Raw genomic sequence first — 8,864 nt, 5'->3', positions numbered from 1 at the left:
CGGCAAATTGCATACTTTTTTAATATTCACAGATATTTAAGGGTACGAATATTATGATAGTCGTACCCGTCTCATTAACATGCGAGTATAAAAAATATTTGTACCCGTTACCCACGGGTTTTATCCACTTCCTACCCATTACGATATCCATTTCCTACTCATTACGAGTTTTATCCACATATACATGCAGGTACAAATTTTTTTGACATCCCTAGCTATTATTTGTACCCTATTCGTCTTGTAACATCCCGATCGGATATTACTAATTTAAATAAAATAAAATGGAAATAAATACAAACTCGCATTTATTATAATTACCTTTCCCAAAATCACAAAAAATTTTAAACATTTATTAAACTCATCCAATTAAACCACAATGTTCTAATAATCCATAGTAGTTCATATTCCAGTAAAAATACGGTTTACAAAAAATCTGAAAATAAAATGATAGTAACTTCCATAAAAAGCTTTCCCACGCTAGCCCCTCTCCGGCTCTATGCCTCACCAGCATCACCTGAAACATCACCTGCTCCCGTGTGACACGATCATCGCCAAACACACACAGAAAGGGTGAACTCATAACAATACAAATATACATTAAAAAAATATAGATTTACGCCAAACTACTTTATTCCATCTAAATTGCTTAATCTCAATAATCGATACCCAAGGATTTTAGATCATTGTCTCATTATACAAATGAAACTATTAATCCATTTACCCATACAATTACTTGGCCATGGACCCAGGATATATCATGCTTCCATGTACCTGCTCACTCGTGGTCCAACCTCTATGAACCTCCCCGCTCGTAATCCAACTCTACGGACCTCGCTCGTAGTAGCCCTCAAGTGTGAGCACGGAACATACGAACCTCCCCGCTCGTATCCTCACACAAGAGCATCATAATATGAAACTCCCCACTGTTCATCACCAATCATGAACCTACCCACTCATGACACTATCAAGCATCTCCTAGTCCAAGTCCACATCTCAACACATCAAAACGAAATTAAGAAAAAATATTGCACTATACAAGGTGTTAGTTTTGAAATGGTTGAAAAGCCAAGAAAGGGGGGTTGAATTAGCTAGTTAAAAATTTAGGCTATCTTTGCAAGCTAAAAACCACCTTTAATTGAATCAAATAGATCACCAAGTTAGGATGCAAACAGTACTGAACTGTACACTTTCAGTCGATCAAAAAAACAGAGTTAACTGATTGATTTTACTAAACAGATTCTGTTCTGGTATATTCGATCGATTGAAACAGAAAAACAGTCGACTGAAATATTGGGAAAAATGCAGAAATGTGAATTTGAATTTTAAACCAGAAACAATGCTCAAGAATGATCAATATCAGTTCCAAATGATTATACAAACATGCTCAATGTTGCAGATGCCATGAAAACATGCAAGAACATGAAAAAGATGATTAAAGCACAAGTTCTTTAAACTTTAAAATGAAAATGCAAGAGAGAAAGGTTAGAGAAGAGAGGACACCACGAGATTTTTATACTGGTTCACTCAAACCTGAGCTACATCCAATTTGCAAGGCAACCTTAGCTTGACTTTGCACTATTTCAAAAGTTTTACAAAGTATACTCTTACACTTTCAAAATATGCAAAAACACCACAAAAGACTCTTGAATCACACCAGCACAGCAAGAACCCTCTTGCAGACCTAGAAAACCACCAGGCACACACACAAAGCTTGAGAAAGATCAAACCTTAGTGGTAGCACAGCCTTACCTACCACAAACCACTTTCTTCAAACTTCAAACCAAGCCAAAAGCTCCAAGAATTGATCCAAGATCAATCTTCAACAGCTGCAACACATATGATCACGAAGGACACTAGTGTAAAATAAGCTTTTTATACCGGTTAAAAAAGGCTTTTTATACCAATTTCAGTATCGGTATAAATGCAGGCGGTATAGAAAGTTTGATCTTTCTATATCGGTTATATAACAGGTATAAAAAATTTATTTTTTATACCATTTCTAAAACCGGTATAGAAAGTCCTCTTGGAAAAGAAAAGTTATGTAAGAAGAAATGACTTACTATACCGATTATAGTTCCAACCAGTATAAAAAATTACACATTTTACACCAAGTATGACCTCAATCGGTATAAAAAGTGATTTTTTTATTTTTTTATGAAAAATTTGTTTATGCTTCCTACCACATACCAAACCTGTATATAATTACCCAAAACATCCAAAAAACAAATCTCATTCAATCTAATATTTACATGAAATAGAATCTAATGTTTATATGAAATAAAATACTATTCCAAACCGAATTACTATATAAGTCGTAAAACACCTAACATCATCTTATATAAATACTTAAAAGAAACAAAGCCCACTGCTCACGAACTTCCTTAAAGACTCCTTGATCCATTGGAGATGTGTCATTGAAAATCTACATTATGAATAGTTGAGTCAACAATCTTTTAGTGATAGAATGATTTATGTTATTGCAATTACCTCCTTTCCTTTTAGCCTATGAGCTCCAAAGTATAAAGAATGATTTATGTTAGCAATATGTTGAATTAAATAGTTAAACCTACATATAATATGAATTTACCTGAAAGACAAGATTTAATCGCCTCTCCTTAAAAGCCTGCCATGTGCCTTCATCAAGGAATTGATACTTCTCACAAAGGTTTCTATCACTTAAGGGACCATAGATATAACGACTTGTAAGGTCCGTCTTAAAACCCTTCCATCGTTCTCCAGCAAATGAAATCCATTTTGTCCTTAACAAATTACTGTTTGGGACATCATATGTGACTTGTACAATAAGAATGAATTACATATAATAAGTATCAGTTATATATTTACGTAGTAAATTATATAAGTTAAGATTTCATACCTGGACACTTTGCCAAATCTGGTTCTTTATTGTCTCTGGAACATGGTCCCAATCATCTATAAGAATGGATGACTTGCTCCTACCAAGCAAAGCCACATAGCTGGTGAATTTCGTGCTATTATCTCCCAAAGCTTTACCAGTTTGCATATCAAACTGGATAGGCAATCTCTGATTTGCGTTGCGACTAACTGTTAACTCTCTCAATCTAGTCCCACGCCTACCCTTTTTTTTGGTAGACGTCTAAATCTTGTCCCCGTCTTGTGAAGGTGGAAGGTCACCAAATGATGTGTCACCAGACATATCCCTGTTCAAATAAATAATTGTTAGTGAGAATTAATAAATATCAGGTACCCTTTTCATAGTTGAAAACATTACACATGATAAACAATTTTACTATTGTCACTGGTTAGGTACATGCAGATTCAACAGAGATACAAGAAAGTTATTGGTTATATGCCTTTTATTTTTTAGGCTTCATCACTAATTGTTGGAAAATTTGGGTACCTGAAAAAGAACAATGCTACTGCAAAATAATGCATGTAATTATTTTCTTAGAATGAAAAATAATCCTATTAAATTTGGTATTAATCATATCACAAAGTAAGAACCTAGATAATATTAATTAAAAATATCAATAAGCCAAATAGGTCTAACCTTCTTTCACATGATAAAGAGAAATGAGATATTTGTAAAGGTATTGTGACAATAAAGTTAATCATGTTGATTTAAAGGTAGGATTTCGTTAAAGGTTTTAGTACTGTTTATTATTATTTTTTTCATAACTATTAATTTAGAAATTTGATTAGAGAATCAATTTTACCTTATCTTTGAATCTCTTCCACCATAAAACTTAAGGTTTTAAAGTTAGGACCAATATATATATTTAAGACTTGAATAACCAACCGTGATGACATGAAAGAATAATAAATATTGTAACTTCAATCCCTCTCTAATTCCTCTAATTTAGTTATGTGTGATATTAGACTTCCATAATACACTATTAAACCATTAATACATGTTTAACTAAGCGCGCGCGCGCGCACACACATATATATATATATATATATATATATATATATATATATATAAATAAAGAGATAAATCAGTAGTTTAGACACTATATCATAAATGGTACATCTTAAGTAGGTGACACTCGAAACATTTATATAAAATGCTATTTAGAATAAAAAATAATCAAGGGAAACAGAAAGGTTCATAAAAGTAAATAAAAAGTAAAACAACAATTGCTATCTACATCTCTTATAGTGATTTTTTTCTTCTTTAAATCTCTTAAACCAATAAATTGACCTATTTGTATCTATTAAAAACAAATTTGATCATCTAAAGCAAACCAGTGGTAATTGGGTTAATGGGTAAAATATAAAATTCAGTTGATGCTTACCTAAAAAAACCTGCAAAGGAAGTAAAGTTGTTGAAAAGAATGTATTGAAAGAAAATAATCATAAGCCAAATAGGGAAATCTCCTCATTAATGGAAATTAAATAAATGAATCTGAATCATGAAAACTTCATAATTAAATGGTACATTTAATTAATAGGGATAAGGAAACAAACAATAATTTCAATGAGGAGTTAGTACTCAATAATTGCAATAGTGTAAAATACATTTGCAGTTTCTTTTTTGTGATTATTTTTACCAATATTTATTAGTACTCAATAGTTGCTGGCATGTTAGAATATGTAGAATGTGAATAAATAGTGAACAATAAATAGTGATTATTTGAAGTGAAATGGAAATTAACATAATGTTCAAATTAACATTATTTGAACAATAAAAAGTCTGCTAATAATAAAAAGTCTGCCACAGCCTTCAAAATAAACCCAGTTTTAAAATAGCCTTTAAAACATTTACATAATCCAGCCTTGCCCTCAAGGTTTCACTTCGAATGTTTAGCTTACCATTATTCACCCTCATTTTTTTTGTCTTTAATTGCCAGAAGATAATACCAGGAACTTGAGCTTTAACATTCTGCTGATCCATTAAAGTTGTGCACTAGCTCTAGACCAAACAAATTAACATATCCACACGCACCAAAACATAATCCATTGATCCATTCTCGAGAAACATGCTTCTAATCCATGTGATGTGCATTAATAGCTATTCTCATAAAGATCTAATCACGATGAAAATCTAAAAATGGCTAATGACGCATAAACACACATTAACAAGTTAAAGAACACTAGGATCCAAGAAAAGCAATTTCTCACACATGCCACAGTAGTATTCACATGATCCCCTCTCTTCTTGGATTGAAGAACAATTAGCCCTATAGCCATTGGAAAATCATAAAAGAGAAGTGAATCAACATTACTAATGATGAAATATTAACTCCTAAACTCTAGCCCCCACTACCCCCATAATGCCCAAAATTGTAAACAACATATAACAAGTTTATCCAGCGCACATGCCTTTGTTTGAGGGCTTATTTTCTTATTCAATCATCATTACTCGAGGACATATTAAGCAACATAACTTTCCTAAATAGTAGACTGGATCATCATGATGTTGGATTTAAAAACCTACCTGGTACTACCTTCTGGCACAATGACAATGGCACATTTCATAAGCAATGCATTAGAAACAAAGGGTGGATGAAATTTCAAAAGATTTGTTCCGGCATACCTTTGACCATTAGACTTTTAAGCTGTAGATTCCAAAATTCAAAACTTTCGCAAATTTTAAGATAAGTAACCCAATGAAGATGGCCAAAATTACCACAAAGATGTCACCTATGAAGCCAACACTACAAATAGAAAACAAGTTTCTTCAGATCACTTGAATCTCTTTTATCTCATAGAGAAAGGCATTAGCAAGAATATTAAATACATGTCCAGGATTAATATGCTGAAAAGTAGAAATGGTGTGGAGGTTGCTCTGCAAATTTTGAACTGCTAAAAACTAAAAACTGCAGAAAAAGTCAAGGGAAAAATCTCATGAATAAAAATTGAATTTAACATCACAAATCATGTTAGAATTGAACATATGCAATATATAAAAACAGAGGATGGCACAAGGAGCAAATGACCATTCACTTACAAGAAAATTTCCTACAATTAACTACGCGCCAGTCATTCAGGTACCTCCTCCAGCTTTGCCTGCAATAGCAGCCTTCTAGTTGGAAACAGAACAAAAAAAGCAGTCACCACAACAATATAGGACTTTGTTGATTTCCTTGTCACTGTTAATTAGTATAAACAGTTTTCAAAGTAATTTTACACTACTTGGCAATCAAATCCTTCATCCAAAATCTAATAAGTTTGGAAAATTGTTTCCAGATTAAATGATATTAAAACCAAAAGAGAGAAACAGTTAGGTTGACGTTTTAAATTCTTCTGTTGTTTTTCATTCTTTTTAACATTTTCCTCAATTACACTAAACTTCGTGTCCTGCACCACCCTTCACTTATAATCATATTGCCTTAGAATCATGAGTAGTATCCTCTTATTGATTTTTTTCACTACCTGCACTAACTTTTAATCAATATGCATTAGGTATGTTGCAGCTCGGGCATGATTGAGAAATGAAAGTCAATGTTATTGGTAATGAGTAACCTATTTGCAGAAACAACCTACCCTAAAATATTTGCAAAAACAACCTAACCTAGCAAAAATAGGAAAAAGGGGAATATCAATAGCAAAAGCAGCAAACCCAACAAATAATAGGAGAATAGTAATATTGTCTGAACGTGACAGCAAGGGAGGTGCAAAACACGAAGGTGACAACAATGGAGGTGCGAAACACGAACGTGAACAGAGGAGATCAACTCCAATGGAAGAGCGAACACAAATGATGAAGGAAAGGAAAATGGAGAAGATGATGACAGAACATGATCAGCGAATGCGAATGGCAAACGATGAATGCAAATGATGAACGGCAAATGCGAATGGCGAACGGCGAACCCAAACGGCAAACGCGAACAAACCTCAGCAACGGCGAACACTGGACGGAAACGATGAGACCCGTGGGGAGTAAATGGAAATGAAAAAAAAAAAAGGAAAAGTCTGGAAACGTGAAACATCACTGAGAAATAGGAAGGATAAATGAAAAATAGAATATTCTATAACTATTGTACTTAGAACAATTATAAAAAGTCTTATTTAATATTCTAAATGTTACTGAATCACTTTTTATACCTATTTTAGATCCAACAGAATAAAAGAACTCATTTTATTCATAAAATTATTATGGTCTCTCTTTTTTATACCTAATAAATTTGAACAGGTATAATATATAGGTATAAAAAACTAATTTTGCACTAGTGGAGGAGAGTTTCGACAAGTTTCCAGAATAAAATCGTGCTCTAAAATGATCAACAGACCTCTCTTTCGAAAATCACAGCTTTTATAGTCAAACTGTTACGAAATTCAATAGGTTGATTTTCAAATCAATCGGTTGATTTCACTTGACTTAAGTGAAATTAGTCGATTAAAAACTAAATCAACTGATTTAATTTGTTGCAGTTTAAGACTATTGCAGCCAACCTTTTAACATGTTGAAAAACCATTCAACAGACTAAAAAAGACTTTTTAACCTGTTGAAAAACCATTCAACAGATTAAAAGACACACCTAAGACCAAACACATCTAATTAATGCTATAAGGTCTACAACATGAATTACAAACTTAAAATACACTTTCTAATTGATGTAACTACATGGAGAGCACACGTTCCAACCTTGATCATCATGGATATCATCAAATCTCCTTTCCTTCATCAATGTAGGCTTCATTCCAATGGTAATGGCTTCAAGATAGTTCAAAAGAGTTTCATTCAATCTTCATCAAATCTTCAAGAAGCAAACTACCTTGGCTTCTCATGTCAACACAAGGTACATACTCAAGCTGGTCTTAGTGATTCCAATGCTTCCACGAACCTGCCCACTCGTGGTCCAACTACCTTCTTGTTCGTAGTCCAACTCTACGGACCTCCCTACCTGTAGTCCAACACGCGTGATCCATCCAGCTATGAACCTCCCCGCTCGTAGCAACTCTCAAGTGTGAGCACGAAACATATGAACCTCCCCGCTCGTATCCTCACACGAGAGTATCATTAATACGAACCTCCCCGTTCATATTAATCACGTGTTCCAACACCAATCACGAACCTACTCGCTCGTGATACGGTCAAGCATATCCCAGACCAGACACAACACAACAACCCATGCACAACGCTATAAAACAACACACTTTATGCGTGCTATCGTCTGGCGCTGCCTGGCGAAGTTGCATTGCAGACCGCCTGGCAGTCCCAACACCTCGCTAGACACCACATTAACAGGACCCCCCTATTTGTAGCTATCGCTTGGTGGCCACTCTGCACCGCCAGGCGCTACACAAGTAACACAAATTTAATGGTTTAAGCACTGTAGAATCAATTCTAATATATCAATCATAACAGGCCCACATCCATAATACCAATGCACAAGTGTATAATGCAACATGACTCCAACTTGCAAGATTACATCTTATACACATTCATCTCATATAGATATTCATATGTATTCACCAATTCAACCTATACAAACACTTGAATTTAACTACAAGTTAATCTTACTCACAAAGACTCTAAAACAACAACCATTTGAATTAAAAACAACAACATTGCATTTAAAACAACAGCAGTATCATTTCTAAAAAAAACAGCAACAACAACATCGCAAATAAACAAACAACAACAACAAGAATTATATTTCAACAGAGACAACACTATATTCTCCCAAACCTATAAATGAAATTAACTTTTTCAATCTACATATTAAATATTTTATGCAACACTTTTCCTTTCCTTTTTTTTTTTAATAATATATCTTTTCCCTATATAATATATTACTATCACCTTTAATTTTCATTCATACTAAAGATACCAAAGGTAACGTGAACATCCTCTGCTCCCAAACATATTATAAGAAAACAATCTCCAAATGTTACGTTTCCACTTCATAAATAAAAAAACTACCCTATGCACTGCC

General features: G+C 33.6%; 1 long non-coding RNA gene across 8 annotated transcripts; it reads right to left on the bottom strand.

Annotated features, from left to right (window-relative positions):
• Positions 1-2,214: 2,214 nt before the first annotated feature.
• LOC146888817 (uncharacterized) lies at positions 2,215-6,833 on the bottom strand. 8 transcript variants are annotated; one of them, XR_014996774.1, is made up of 5 exons: positions 6,819-6,833; positions 5,933-5,991; positions 2,876-5,794; positions 2,588-2,771; positions 2,215-2,422 (listed from the first exon to the last, which is right to left on the bottom strand). It is a non-coding gene; the product is annotated as an uncharacterized LOC146888817 (long non-coding RNA). The 8 variants fall into 8 exon arrangements; XR_014996773.1 differs by lacking the exon at positions 6,819-6,833 and having other exon boundaries at positions 2,876-3,179; positions 3,333-5,794; positions 5,933-6,773; XR_014996771.1 differs by lacking the exon at positions 6,819-6,833 and adding an exon at positions 6,642-6,760.
• Positions 6,834-8,864: the final 2,031 nt, after the last annotated feature.

This window comes from Vigna unguiculata, chromosome 1 (assembly GCF_037176805.1).
Source record: "Vigna unguiculata cultivar grain cowpea cultivar isolate G323 ecotype 2 chromosome 1, ASM3717680v1, whole genome shotgun sequence".
Taxonomy (NCBI): Eukaryota; Viridiplantae; Streptophyta; class Magnoliopsida; order Fabales; family Fabaceae; genus Vigna; species Vigna unguiculata.
This window is presented reverse-complemented; position numbering and strand designations above follow the sequence as displayed.